Genomic DNA, 15,854 nt, shown 5'->3' with positions numbered 1-15,854 from the left:
TTAGCCTATATTTCATCATTAACACACAACTCAGAAAGCAACTACGTTTACTCCTACTTATTAGTATACATTTTTGAGAACTTTTTGAAGTATTATTATTTTGCAGCGGGTGAGTAGTAAACATGACACTGACTATGTTGAGTGGCTTCTACATTACTTTGATTGGCTAAATAAATCGACTTTTAAATCAGTACTCTACTGTACAACTGTAACACTGCTGTACAAACAACATATTTATGCGTCACCCAGTTCAGTTTGTGATTCAAAGTTAAGAAGCTATCATTGTAAAATCATTGCCATGACGGATGGTATAGGTGTGTTAGCGATCATTGAGCAGCAGGTGCAGTGAAACAGCCAATCATTGCAGAACTCTGCATTAATATTAATGAGCCTTCCAAATAAGGCAAAAACAGGACAGGGACAATTTCTAGGGTTGTAAATAGACCTGTAAAACTGTATCTGGACAATTTTTGACATTTAAATAAACCAGATACCCTCTATTTAGATATCGGATAACAATTTAAAATATTGTTTCAAATATTTCTAGGGTACCTTTAAATAACATTTTAAATTGTGTGGAAAACACTTCTCTGTGCCTTCCTTAGGCTTAAACAGTGCTTGCAACGGCAAAATCAGTTCGATTCCCAGCAAACTAAACATGAACTGAAAACTATGCCTTCAATCCAAGTTCTTCACATAAAAGTATCTGCCAAATACACTAATGTAAATGCCCTCAGAGGATAGTTAAGAAACAAACAAAATACGTTTTTATTTTGGGTCTGTGGAGCTGATTTTAACAATAGAAATTTTGTAGACACATTCCACAACACATTAAAGTGTTGACACCTTGCAGGCATGTTTATGACTCTGAGAGAAAACAAATGACAAAATATCAAGAAAAACAGTTAAATGGTGTTTGAAAAACGGATCTACAACATAGTATAAGGGTTTCTTTCCTTCTTGAAAACATGTCAGTTTCTCGAAAGGCTTGTGCATTTTTGGAAACAAAACCTATGAAACTGAGCATGGCTGCATATGTGTTGTTTTTTGCGTGTTAGATGCAGTAAACGACTCTGTCTGAGAAATATATCTTTCAGTCATCATAGGACAAAAAAGATGTTGTGGTCCAACCACACAGGCAGCTCCCTGACACACACACACAAATGCTTGTGGCAGTGGCATCACACTCCGATCAAAGGGACTGTTGCCATCTCTGTCACATCAGAGTCAATAGAATGACACATACACCCTTTCCTCCGACACACACACTCACACGCTCAGGCACATGTATAGCTGGCTTGAGGATGTTTGTGGTTGATGTCGATGTCCTCCCCATAGGAAACTGGGTCTGTTTGTGCGTAAAATAGTAACCTTGCTTTTGGGTCGGTGGGGGAGTCAAGAGGATGTTAGTTGTTTAAAACTGTCTGTCTGTGGTAATTTGGTGTCTTTTTTTTTTTGCTGTCGCACATTTAGAGACAACAAACAAGTAAACCATTATTTGATTGATTTCATACAAAAGTTCTGAGGTACTTTCAGCAGCTTTGTTGTTAGTTCAATCAATCCATCTAGTGCGACACAGTGAGGGACTGGACTACATGTTTTGTCCAACCAACAGAAGGGAGTGTTTGGGAAATGTTGTGTGTGTGGTGTAAATTAGTCTGGCGCAGAAATTACACACTTTATTGATGAGTTACTTTTTAACTCATTACAAAAAGTTAATTAAATTATAATATAGTTGCATTGCTGTGGGACTCTAAACTTAATTATGAGTTTAAAATAGATTCACAGTATCTAAAAGAATAATTCACCCCAAAACAAGTATACTTCATTTAGTCACTTTCATGACGTTCCAAATCTGTAGGACTTTTTTTCTGTTAACAATTTAGTATGTGTTATACTCATACATATTCACTATTAACTACGACTTTTGCCTCAATAAACTCCTAATTTACTGCTTATTAATAGTCAGTAAGCTAGTTTTTGTAGCATTTCAGTTTAGGTATTGGGTAGTATCTAAAGGGATGTAGAATAAGGTCATGCGGAATAAGGCATTAATATGTGCTTTATAAGTTCTAATAAACAGCCAATATCCTAGTAATATGCATCCAAATAACCAACTAGTTAATAGTTAATAACTGAACCTTCTTCTGTGCAACACAATTGTCCATTGTAAAATGCAAATGTGTCTTGTGTTGTTTGGGCCTTCATGCTCTCCAAAATATATTTCACTGAAGAAAATATCAATGCAGGTTTGAAATGGAAGAATATCACTTTTTTTGCTGATCTATCTCTAAGTCAGTCAGACACTCAATTGCTGTAGTAGATCCTCTTACTAGATTGCAGAACTCATTTATTTAAAGAATCGTTTCTGGGGGTGTTTGTGTACATATTTACATCTGATGTATGTTCATGTCAATGTGTTCAGAATGAGCAAACGTTTTCAAGTTTTTGGTTGACTTGATCTACATATATGGGGTGTTTTTGCGTCAGAGGAAGCGTGCTCGTGCTTCATCAGTGGAATCATGCTGCTGTGTGATTACACTCCCCAGCAACCCCCCCCTCCCCACTCCCCGCGCTCGCTCGCTCCCGCTCTCTCACTCTCTCTCTCTCTCTCACCCTCACCCGCTTAGTTTTTGACCCTCCCACTCTCTTAGGACAGACTGCATGCTCTCTCTTTCCCTATCCCCAGTCAACCTTCTTTCTGTTTTAATTCTCCTCTTTCTCTCTCTTATTCTTAACCCCCCTCTCTTGCTTTCTCTACGAGTTATCTGGTGAGAAAAGGAGGAGGCATTTGGATGATTTTGACTTCCATTCAGGTTGTACATTTCTCTGACTATTATCTCCTGAGAGCTTGAGGTTTGTGTTGATCTCTAGAGTTGAGAGTGCAGTGCTGTGTCCTTCAGACTGTGATTTGTGCTAACGGTGCGTGTGGGAGAGTAAGACATGTGAGGTGTATTAGGTGAGTCTGATGATTCTCATTTTGTCTGGCAAATCCATCTGTAGTTTAGATAAAGTGACTCTAATCTCATTGCTGTCTGTCTGATTCTGTCATCAACTGTTGCTGCTGTATATAGCAATGTGTTTTATCGTCCTGCGGTTTGTAACTGTACAAAGCCAGGTGTCGTAATCTGTATTTATATTTGTTTCAGAGTGAAAAGAGGATATTGCAGGCTGCTGTTGTTGCCAGAACTCTTCCTAGCTCTGACAGTGAAACTCTAAAAATAGTGCACTAGTGCACGTACACTAGTTTTTGTGTATGTTAATAAGACACCTTGGTATACCACACTGTGGAAATAAAGTTAAGGCTTTTAACAGAGTCAAGCAAATGATTAAACTGCTATATTTAAAAGTGTTTGTGTGTGTGTGTGTGTGTGTGTGTGTGTGTGTGTGTGTGTGTGTGTGTGTGTGTGTGTGTGTGTGTGTGTGTGTGTGTGTGTGTTTTGTAACTGTAATTTCTACTATGCTGAAAAAGAGATAACTCAAATATTTATATGCACAAGCTTTTCATTACAGACTAGATATTTATTTATTTAGAAAAAAGATAACGCTGACCGTAAATTCTAATTGTTCATTTAAGCAATATGGTACGAGAGGCTCTGATTATAGTCAAAGCTGAAGGCAAGCTGGCAAGTGAATTTATTAAGGTTTTACTGGGTTTCCATGGTAAAAAATTTGTTGGCATTTCCTAGTGCAGTTTTTAGCTATACTGTGAGTTGAACCCCTTTTGGAAGTGACGAAATACCCTGGAAAGTTACAATCTGGAAAGTTTGTTCTAGGAAATGAGAGACTAAATGAATGGACTGTGACAACATGGGAAGAAATGAGAATGAGGAACAGTATAGCTCAGACAGCGACAAGAATTGATACATGATGTGACCGCAACACTTACAGCACATATGGTTGGCTACTCAAAGTAAAGTATTAGTAGTGAATTTCATTGTTTTGTTATATATATATATATGAGAATGACAAATCACATTTTCTAGACATGTTTTCATGTGCATCTTTTTAAAAGCAAAGGATTTTGACAAATCAAACTATTATTAAAATACAACCCGATTTAGGAATTTACCTTTAATTTATGTTTAATGAATTAAAGGTGGGGTAAGTGCTATCTGGTAACCGTTGTTGATATTTCAAATCACCAAAACAAACACGCCCATACCCCCTAAAAAGGGTCTCGGCCCTATTGTGATAGCTCTGCCCAACACATACGTAACCCAGGTAACCCTGTGTGTAACTAATCCAGGTTGAATATTCAATGAAAAAGTCACCCCTTCCATCACAAAAACACAAACCGTTCTCATGAACAACTCGATAACGTTAGTATAAACTCAATAGTCCAGCTAACGACACGTTACAATTATGACCGGATGGGTTATATAGATGAAAAGAGGAAACAAACTTATATTGGAGTATAGTATCTTACCTGTCGGACAAATTTTGTGAGACTTTTTCTTGAAACACTGAGGGGATTTAGATTAGGGCTGCACGATATATCGCATTTTACATGAAAACATGCTTATCACGATTTGGCTTATCGTGATTATCAAATCGCAAAGGCTGCGATGATCTTTTATGCGCAGTTTGTCAGTGTAGGGCGGCTCTGTGATCAGTAGTAAATGCTTTTCCATCTGAAAGCACTGCGAGTTTGAGTTGCTTATAACATGCATTTGAAAAATCAACATGCGTCAGTCCAAACATGAGAAGCAGTCATGTTTAATCAAAGCGTTTTAATATGTTTATTCATAGCATATTAAATAGCTATAGCTATAGTTCATAGCTATAGCGATTTCCGTGAATGACGTGTGCTATCGTACTTCTGCGGCATATACTAGGCGTTCCCTGCGCGAGAGCGCCCTCTGGCTTGCGGAGCAGCGTTTACTACACTGTAAAAAATTTTTGTTGGTTTTTGTTGGTTTAACTTTAAAAAGTAAGTAACCTGGTTGCCTTAAAATTTTGAGTTTATTGAAATTAAAAATTTGAGTTGATACAATGAGGGAAATTTGTTTAATAAATAGAAAATATTGTATCTGAACCACATAAAAAAATTGATAAATCATGAAAATAGCACTATTTCACTGCGTCATCAGAAATAAAACACACACAATTACCCAATATGCTTACAAAGTCTTTTATTAATATTTTAATTAAGGTTGTTGAATCTCAAAAAAATTCATGGTATTAACTCAAAATTTTAATTTCAATGAACTCAAAATTTTAAGGCAACCAGGTAACTTTTTTTCTAAATATTTTTTTACAGTGTACTGATCACAGCCGTGCTGCTCTTAGAAGCTGCACATGCAATTATCGCAGCCTCTGCCAAATCGCGTGCGATTTTATTGTGATTTATCGTGCAGCCCTAATTTAGATGCTCCATACGGTGTGGAAATGAACGTGTCTTTATCATCGCTGAAGGGAGCCACAATACAATCGCAAATGGACAAACAAGCGAACATGACACACAAGCATATTCAAGCAAAAGCCAGCATATATTAATTATTTCTTGGCTAATGTCCTTCCTGTGTGACTCGTGTGTTTTGAATCATTCTGAGCCTCTTTTCTCACCATAGACACGCCCCTTACCTGCTGATTGGCTACAAGTTTATTTCACTCGGCCCGAGTCCTTTTTCTAAAACGTAAAGTTTTGAAATAACACTTACCCCAACTTTAATCAGTTTATCAGATGCTTTCAGTCGAAATTGGGTTATAATCAAAGCTTGACATTAGAGGGTTAGTTCACCCAAAAATGAAAATTAGCTTATGATTTACTCACCCTCACGTCAACCTAGGTGTAGATATTCTTCTTTCAGACAAATACATTCCGAGTTATATTAAAAATGTCTTTGCACTTCAAAGCTTTATAATAGCAGCGAATGGTTAGGTCATTTTTAAAGTCCATAAAAGGCCTTCTGAAGCGAAGTGGCACGTTTGTGTAAGAAAAAATATCCTTATTTATTCCTTGACGCATGCATATTGACGAACGCAGAAGCACAAAGAATAGAGCAAAACAGAGCGTAGTGTTGGGGGTTATTATTTTAGTGCGAGTTGACTTGCGTACCGCTGACTGCCAGAAGCAGGTTATTTTAGCTAAAAATTACTCAGTTTAGTACCAAGAGACAGCTTTAACTCCGTACATTGGGGGTGAGCACAAAATCTAAGTTTTGCGTAAAATGATGTGCAATGTGCACAATCCCACAGCGAAATTCAAGCTAACAGCAACAATATTCATCCGGGACAAATTAAACGAGTAAGTGAGGGCAGGTCTTGAGTGTTAACTTTCTGTCGGAGAGATTCAAGCGATAAAGCACAGCTGGTATCATGTATCTATTATGCGAAAAAATATTATTGGAAGCATTTCGGATATTTCAGTATTGATGTCGAAAAATATATATTTTTGACAACTCTATTGCATTTAGTTTATTATTTTAGATGCATTTTTTAAAAGAATAAAATTTCAAAAATGCATACAGTATATTATATAGCCTAAAAAATTAAAACCGCCAAAGTGGCAAGTAGTAGTGACTGAATTACACTGCTGAAATCCACACTCATTTGGCGGGTTGGTGCAATAATGTCAAGCCCTAGACAAACAAAAGCAATTCATCATAAGTATAATGCTTATATACAATATACAGATATATTATGATATATCTAATAAATAATTAAACTTGTCACCTCCTACTAGTGTTGTAACAATGTAATTGATACAATCGTTAGCCTATCTGAAGCACCAAGTTACTTTCAAAATATGATTTGCACTATTTATTTCTTCCTTAGTGATCAGTGTTTATATCCAAACAATTAAAGGAAGTGTATGTAAGATTGTGGCCAAAACTGGTACTGCAGGTGTATCCACTCTCCCCTGACTCGAGGATATGCTGCAGGATCCAGCAGGAACGTCTGTAGCTGCAGCTGTGGTAACTAGAGCAGAGCTGGCAACCCAGATGCAGAAACAATACTGACTCATGATTGGTTGATAGGTGGAGGGTGGAGCTTCTGGCCATAACACAACATGTCAACACCAGTTGAGGGCTGCAACAACAACTTTTAAATGACAATATCCTGGCCAGACTACTGTTGTCAGTGATATAAGTATTTTAAATTAACATTATTTCTTAATGTCTAGTGACCATTTTATAATTCATTGAAATATATTTATTACATACAGTTCCTTTAACTAAACTATTTTATTCCAGCACTTCTGTGATTCTGTGATGTGATTCTTTGTACACAGACTTAAGGACACCATGTGGTTGAAAAGACTGTTTGTGAAGCCGTTTCAAACTAATACATGATGACTTCTCTCTGGTTTAGCAGTAGCCCCAACGCAGATTTGAATGTTCCAGTGAGATTTTTCTGTGTCATAGACACAGGCAAATCATTATCATTTTTTTTACAGGCAAGATCGCGTAGGTTTTTAAATCGAGATTGCGATCTTTTTACGAGTAATCGTGCCTTTCTATTATGTAGTGATATAAAGGAGGCTGTGCAATTATTTGAGCTAATTTGAGGCATATGTACCAGAATAAATATTCTACCCCTATTCATACACTTCTATCCTGATTTATTTGGCCTTTTCTGCAAATCAACTTTTCCATGGGTAATCAGATAATTCCAACATGGAGGAGATGTGGGGTTAAATATAAAGCTTTAAAGGGGTGATGAATTGAGAAATCACCTTTCTCTTGAGACTTTGATATATAAAAGGTCATGGTAATATAAGAATATCCTCGGAGCTGAAACTTTCTTGTTAGTAAAAGAAAAGCTTTTATAGACACCAGGACCGGCAAACGTGAGTTCTGAAATCAATGACGTAATAGAACGGGGAAACGCCACCTCTGCACATAAATGTGTAAGCCTGCTTCTGTAGCCCCGCCTACCGACTCATGGAGCTAAACAAGCAATAAACATGCTGAAGATAGCAAAATAATAATTTGTAAACAAGACACAGGTCGACACTGAATTTGCAGACATATTAAGATTAAACACGTTACTGTGCCTTCTATATTGGATCCGACAGGAATGGTGCAACACACTTATGTGAGTAAAACGTGTTTTTATATGTTATTGTATAATATTGCATTGTTAAAAATTGTTTTGATTATGTGAATGTGTCTAAAGCCCCATTTCCACCAAAATTACCCGGAACAATTTGTACCAGGAACTTTTTTTACAGGAACTTATTTCCCCCCAGACCTGCAACTGTGTCTGCGTTTCCACCGCGATCTAAAGTTTCGTGAAGATTAGGCAAATTAGTCCGGTGATGTAGGACTGCGCGCGACTGCTACTCCAAGTCAGTGACGGACAGTAATCATTTTTGCTCGACACTAGCCACGTTTACAAGCACACTTTTTTGTCATTCCGATTGAACGATTTAGTGGACTGTTTACATGAGACGTTATCTAAACTGATCTGGTGTTTACATGCGATGACTTTCAATCGCAATCGTTTTGTCACATGCAGTTTGTCTGCCGCATCAAAAATGTCAACGCTGTTTTCTCCAGCAGCTGGAATGTGTTAACTGTAGCCATAGCAACTCTTAATGGCCACCAGGACTAATACAGTATTATATAAAGTATTTAATTGTTGTAAGTGTAATAATCATCTCAGAAAAAAAAAAATTCTTCTTTCAGGCGCAGTTAAAGTAAAAACTGCCTGGGGCAATATACGCTCGCTGTGTCATTTCTCCAACATTATCTTCAGAACTTACGAAATAAAAAGTTTACCCCTCAGAAAAATGAACTTTCCTCTCTTGTCAACATGAGCGCAGCGTGCGCTGTCACCTCATGTAAGGACGCACACTTAAAAGTAATCGGTCAGGTCGTTTACATGGTGAAAAATAGACTGTTAAAAAATGTATAACGAGTATGGAAGAGGTTCAAGCTGTGCTGCTTTTGCTGGTTATGTATAGGTTTACTAAAGAGGTAATTAACAACGATAGAAAAGAGCACTGGCATATTCAGAAAGCTTGTAAAGCTAGATTTAAAATGACAATGTATATTATTATCAGCTATTACAGACATTGAACATGAGATGGCTGAGACGAACACGCGGCATCAGATAGAGAGCAAGACTGATATTCACTGAACGCAGAACGAACCTCGCAAAAGACTTTTAAAAATGCCGGTTGAAATAAAATGCTAAACCAATCAGCATGTTCAGTGCCCAAGTCCCGCCCTCGAAAGTTCCTGAACTTTGAAAAAGTAAAACCTCGCGAGCAGGGCCGTTTGGAGGGGGAAATATTTACCCGGAACTTCATTTAGACCCTGGTTCCTGCGGTCAAAACACAACGAGTACCACCCCAAAGTTCCTGGTTCCTGGGTAAAGTTCCTGCGGTGGAAACGAGGCTTAATAGAACATAACTTGGCACGCTGCTTCAGGCTGATCCGACATGTATGGTCTAGGGCTTGCAAAGCCCACGTTCTAGGGCTATGTGTTTTCCAGACAAGCTACCAAAACGCAAGCCTGTTGGCAGGACAGTGAATCTTAAATAGTGAAATAACATTAATTTCTTGATCTGCGTTGTTCACTCGACTTGATATTTGAAGAGCATATGACTGCGGTTCGCTCTGATCCACTGATCGAGCGGGCCAAGTAATAAAACAAAAATGTATTAATTGCAGGTGTATGAGAGAGAAGTCATTGTGTTTGTTTGATAAAAAAGTGAGACTGAGCCCCGTCAGATATTTATTCCGGCTGCTTTCAAAACACTCCCTCCTCACGTGAAATGACTGGAGCAGAAGCTCATTAAATATGCAAATCTTATCCTATCCTAGCCGTGGGCGTTTACTTCTAAGTCTCCAGTGCGTCACGCCCATCAAACCAGTGTAGAAAATTTACTTATTAGTTATGATGTTTTAAAATGTAAAAACTTACCTCAGGCAACAGTAGAATTTATTTTTAAAAAGCCAGTTCATGGCACCTTTTAAAGTTAAGGTTTTGCTTTGGCATGTCTTCTGCTGAAAAAGGTTATGTGATTAGTATAAATGCGCATTAATTGGGCAAACACAGCTTTCAGACATATTTTTTTATTTGTCTTGATGCACCTACATCCCCGGCAGTTCTGACAAAGCCTGCTAATTATACCGAAACTCAAAACAAACCTGTTCATGAAGCTTGTGTCTTCGACCGCAACTGATTCTGAGATGCGTATGTCTGCATGGTGACTCTGAGAATCAAAACGACGTTCCGCACCTCTTATTATATGTTGTCGTTAAGAGAATAGAAATTATGGCTAGACCACAGACAACATGGCTCTCTAAATTCAGTTGTAGCATACAAACACCCTGCTGTGAGCGACACCGCAGAGGTAATAGAGAAGAGGTCGCATCTGACTCATCCACACAGAAACACTGAATTGAGTTTTTCAGTTAATGTAGTTTCACTGAAATTTACAAAGGGATTTCAGCAAAGGGACACAGCAGCCCTTAATCACACACAAGGGGTTATTTTTATGTCACACACTTCACAAAGCTGAACTGTGATGTTGAGATAGAGGCAAGGTCAGAGCTTCACATGTATAATGGCCTGCAACAAGACAGAATGCAGTCATGGTCACCAGAGCATTTGTGTAACCACTGACAGCTAAAACCAACATCCAAAAGTAGGGTTTAATCACATCAGTGTGGCTCTGCTAGCTTGTGTCTCATCTAAGTTTTTGTATCCCTCATAAAAATGGGTGCATGTGTATGCGTGTGTGTGTGACTAGCTATTAATCAACTTTACTTTGTAACCTCTCCTTCAACTTCTAAGGCTTGCTCTCATCTCCTTTCGTCTGCAGGTTAGTACAGTTTCCCTAACAAGTACAGGTTTGGCATTATCCAATGCATATGTTTCAAGAAGTGTGACCTTCACTTTACAAACAAAGCAACGTTAGCACAATTAATCTATTCCACTGGGTGTGTGGGAGACACAGATCCCAAAACTGTCCCTGTGCTCTCATGTAAATATTTACTCAAGCTGTCTCCCGTCCCTCTCTCTTTTCTCTTTCTCTCTCCCTCTTTCTGTCATGTCTGTGGTGAGCTATGGTAAACGGTAAGGCATGTGATAAGGGAAAAAGGCGTTTTACACTGAAAAGCAGTACATTTGTTTGTGCAGTACGTCGACCGTAAATGACCTTTGCAGGTATTTTTTACGTTGCTGAAAATATTTACTTAACTGTGTTTTTTTCCGATTGGTGCAAAAAACATGCAACATGTAAATAACCGTGAGGACGGCCTACATGATGTGAAATGACAGGGTGACAGATTTCTGATCTGAAAATCAGGACATTTAGTTAATCGTTATCTATGAATTAAGAACTAAGACAATTGTTTTTTTGTTTGTTTTGTTTTTTAATAGTATATTACAATTATATACTATGTGCAATTAATAATTATATACTAATTAATAGTATGCATTTACTATTATTATAATGAATAATAATTATGATGGTAAAAAATAATTTATGGTAAGCAGATAAAATGATGCAGAAAAAGCAAAATTATGACTTTAAAAAACACATTATAAAACATAATAAATCAAACAACTTTTTTACATTATTGCATCTTATTGCATTAAATCTTATTGCATTCATGTTTTCCCGTAGTGTACTTGCGGGGTGTCTTGAATGTGCTGTAAAGTGAGGATATTTTGGGGACTGCTCCAGATGTGGACTGGACACCAAAAAGCAGGACCACATCTCTATATATTATTTATCAATGACCTATAAACATATAACTACAGTGTCTGTAAGTGAGTGAATGGGGGGAGACAACTGACCGCAGACATTTTAAGTGCTTCCTCTTTCCCATGGTCTGGGGCACAGCCCGAGAGGGACAGGACTGTCATAATCACACACATCTCGCACATCACACAAAATCCCTATTGGCAAACAAAACATTCAGCTGCAAACAGAGACTTCAGAATCCTGATGGATAGACACACATGTGCTCACACGTGCAGTCACATACAGTGAAGCTAAACTCACAACATATTTCACAATTAACTGTTTTTTATTAGTTGGCTCTGATTTGTGCGTTACAGTCTGCTACATGCTTTCCACAAGCTTTGAGATACTGGTTTATCCAATGTTATTTTGTTACTTTGTGTACAATGCGTTTGAGCATACTGAGCATAGCTGAAACAATTGCTGTATTCAATTGTTTCTCTTAATTTATTCCCTTTTCAAGCATCAGCGCTACAGCTATCAAGTACCTCTTTGTGTAACAAATTCACTGTCTTCAGCAACCTTATTTCAAGAGGTCAGAGTTTAACGGCATGTTGTGAGCAGTTTTTCCATTAATATTTATTGGCATAAAGTATAAGCTAATAATTTCATGGACTGTTTATAGATATTTAGAATTATTTATTTGTTGAATATTTGTTAGATATCTGTAAATTGAAGGGCTGCATTCGGTCATTTTTTTGGTCTGAGATATTAAGCCACAAATGGTACAAAAGCAGTCACTGGGGTGGTACCCCTTTCAAAATTTGCAGCCTTTAGGGGTAAATAAAGTGCAAAGGTGTACCTTTTAAAGGAGTATTGCCCCAGTGACAGCTTTTGTACCTTTTTTTTTTGAGAGTGCATGAACAATTTTGAGACCCCTGCATTCTGATCTATTTTGTTGCACACTGTCCAGCTTTTTACAGTATGTGTCTGATGAACCCACATGGTTTTCTTAATCTAATTTACTCAGACATCTGTGCAATCTCTTTCTCTCTTGCACACTTTTTCTTTGTCTCTTAAATCTTTGTTGTCTTAAGTGTTCTACAGATGTTAGATATATCCATCTGGATGTTTTCTATAGCAATGTGAAATTGGTTCATGCTGTCTAACACACTTTGTGTAGAGCTGTGCCAGTTGCATTTAGACAAGCTCAGATTATTTACTCTTGTATTTGTCCATCCATCCATCCATCCATCATCTTCCGCTTATCTGGGGCCGGGTCGCGGGGGCAACAGTCTAAGCAGAGACGCCCAGACTTCCTTCTCTCTGGCCACTTCCTCCAGCTCCTCCGGTGGTACCCCGAGGCGTTCCCAGGCCAGCCTGGAGACATAATCCCTCCAGCGTGTCCTGGGTCTTCCCTGGGGCCTCCTCCCGGTGGGATGTGCCCGGAACACCTCCCTGGGAAGGCGTCCAGGAGGCATCCGAAATAGATGCCCGAGCCACCTCAGCTGGCTCCTCTCGATGTGAAGGAGCAACGGCTCTACTCTGAGCTCCTCCCGAGTGACCGAGCTTCTCACCCTATCTCTAAGGGAGCGCCCAGCCACCCTGCGGAGAAAGCTCATTTCAGCCGCCTGTATCTGGGATCTTGTCCTTTCGGTCATGACCCACAGCTCATGACCATAGGTGAGAGTAGGAACGTAGATTGACCGGTAAATCGAGAGCTTTGCCTTACGGCTCAGCTCCTTCTTCACCACAACAGACCGGTACATCGCCCGCATTACTGCAGATGATGCACCGATCCGTCTGTCAATCTCCCGTTCCATCCTTCCCTCACTCGTGAACAAGACCCCAAGATACTTAAACTCCTCCACTTGAGGCAAGAACTCTCCACCAACCTGAAGTGAGCAAGCTACCCTTTTCCGACTGAGAACCATGGCCTCGGACTTGGAGGTGCTGATTCTCATCCCAGCCGCTTCACACTCGGCTGCAAACCGTCCCAGTGCATGTTGAAGGTCCCGGTCTGAGGTTGCCAACACGACAACATCATCTGCAAAGAGCAGCGATGAAATCGCGTGGTCCCCAAACCGGACACTCTCCGGCCCTTGGCTGCGTCTAGAAATTCTGTCCATAAAAATTATGAACAGAACCAGTGACAAAGGGCAGCCCTGCCGGAGACCAACATGCACCGGGAACAAATTTGACCTACTGCCGGCAATGCGAACCAAGCTCCTGCTCTGGTTGTAAAGGGACCGTACTGCCCTAAGCAAGGGGCCCCGGACCCCATACTCCCAGAGCACCCCCCACAGGGTGCCATGTGGAACACAGTCGAATGCCTTCTCCAAATCCACAAAGCACATGTGGACCGGTTGGGCAAACTCCCATGAACCCTCCAGCACCCTGTGAAGGATATAGAGCTGGTCCAGCGTTCCACGCCCGGGACGAAAACCACACTGCTCCTCCTGAATCCGAGGTTCCACTATCGGCCGAATTCTCCTTTCCAGTACCCTGGCATAGACTTTTCCAGGGAGGCTGAGGAGTGTGATCCCCCTGTAGTTGGAACACACTCTCCGGTCCCCCTTCTTGAAAAGAGGGACCACCACCCCGGTCTGCCAGTCCATAGGCACTGTCCCCAACCGCCATGCGATGCTGCAGAGGCGCGTCAGCCAAGACAGCCCCACAACATCCAGAGACTTAAGGTACTCAGGGCGAATCTCATCCACCCCCGGCGCCTTGCCACCGAGGAGCTTATTAACTACCTCGATGACTTCAGCCCGGGTGATGGAGGAGTCCCCCTCCGAGCCCTCAGCCTCTGCTTCCTCAAAGGAAGACGTGTCGGTGGGATTGAGGAGATCCTCGAAGTATTCCTTCCACCGTTCAACAATATCCCCAGTTGAGGTCAGCAGCTGCCCATCTCCACTGTAGACAGTGTTGGTAGGGCACTGCTTCCCCCTCCTGAGGCGTCGAACGGTTTGCCAGAATCTCTTCGAGGCCAACCGATAGTCTTTCTCCATGGCCTCACCGAACTCCTCCCAGGCCCGAGTTTTTGCCTCCACAACCGCCCGGGCTGCCGTCCGCTTGGCCTGCCGGTACCTGTCCGCTGCCTCAGGAGCCCCACAAGCCAGCCAGGCCTGATAGGACTCCTTCTTCAGCTTGACGGCATTCCTTACTTCCGGTGTCCACCACCGGGTTCGGGGATTACCGCCTCGACAGGCACCGGAGACCTAACGGCCACAGCTCCGAGCGGCCGCGTCGACAATGGAGGTGGAGAACATGGTCCATTCGGACTCAATATCTCCAGACTCCCTCGGGATCTGGTCGAAGCTCTGCCGGAGGTGGGAGTTGAAGATCTCTCTGACAGGGGGTTCAGCCAAACGTTCCCAACAGACCCTCACAGTACGTTTGGGTCTGCCGAGTCTGTCCAGCTTCCTCCCCCGCCATCGGATCCAACTCACCACCAGGTAGTGATCGGTTGACAGCTCCGCCCCTCTCTTCACCCGAGTGTCCAAGACATACGGCCGGAGGTCAGATGAGACGACCACAAAGTCGATCATCGACCTTCGGCCTAGGGTGTCCTGGTGCCAAGTGCACTGATGGACACCCTTATGCTTGAACATGGTGTTCGTTATGGACAAGCCATGGTTAGCACAGAAGTCCAATAACAGAACACCGCTCGGGTTCAGATCAGGGGGGCCGTTCCTCCCAATCACGCCCCTCCAGGTGTCTCTGTCACTGCCCACATGGGCGTTGAAGTCCCCCAGTAGGACGATGGAGTCTCCAGTCGGAGCACTTTCTAGCACCCCTCCCAGAGACCCCAAGAGGGCCGGGTACTCTGCACTGCCATTCGGCCCGTAGGCACAAATGACAGTGAGAAACCTATCCCCGACTCGAAGGCGCAGGGAAGCGACCCTCTCGAATCGAAATCTTGTATTTGTGTGCATGTGTTTTAATGTGTTTAAAGTAGTATAGCACATCCATAAAGGCTTACTCACAATATGGTGTGTTATCTTTCTAAGCTAGTTCATCCAAATACATGTTTGAAATCTAATGAACACAACATTTAGAAATGCAATCAAAATGATATATAAAATGATATATCCTCTATTTTTAATCAATTGGATGGCTCTTTAAATTGAGATTGGTACCACCGAACTGACAACACAACAGATTTCTTCCTGACCTCTGTGTATGTTTGCTTTAACACTGT

The 15,854-nt window shown here is 40.9% G+C and overlaps 1 protein-coding gene across 18 annotated transcripts in view; it reads left to right on the top strand.

The window, feature by feature from the left end:
• The window catches only part of dgkza (diacylglycerol kinase, zeta a), a 123,734-nt gene that overhangs the window by 46,033 nt on the left and 61,847 nt on the right, over positions 1-15,854 (top strand). For 12 of the 18 annotated variants that reach the window (XR_010904414.1, XM_067439218.1, XM_067439208.1 and 9 more), the window contains exon 1: positions 2,649-2,816. The exons of the other annotated variants lie outside the window; for them this stretch is intronic. The gene's annotated coding sequence lies outside the window, so the exon portion shown is untranslated. Of the gene's footprint in view, positions 1-2,648; positions 2,817-15,854 lie in introns of those variants that run through there. 18 annotated transcript variants of the gene reach the window in all.

This window comes from Pseudorasbora parva, chromosome 1 (assembly GCF_024679245.1).
Source record: "Pseudorasbora parva isolate DD20220531a chromosome 1, ASM2467924v1, whole genome shotgun sequence".
NCBI lineage: Eukaryota > Metazoa > Chordata > Actinopteri > Cypriniformes > Gobionidae > Pseudorasbora > Pseudorasbora parva.
This window is presented reverse-complemented; position numbering and strand designations above follow the sequence as displayed.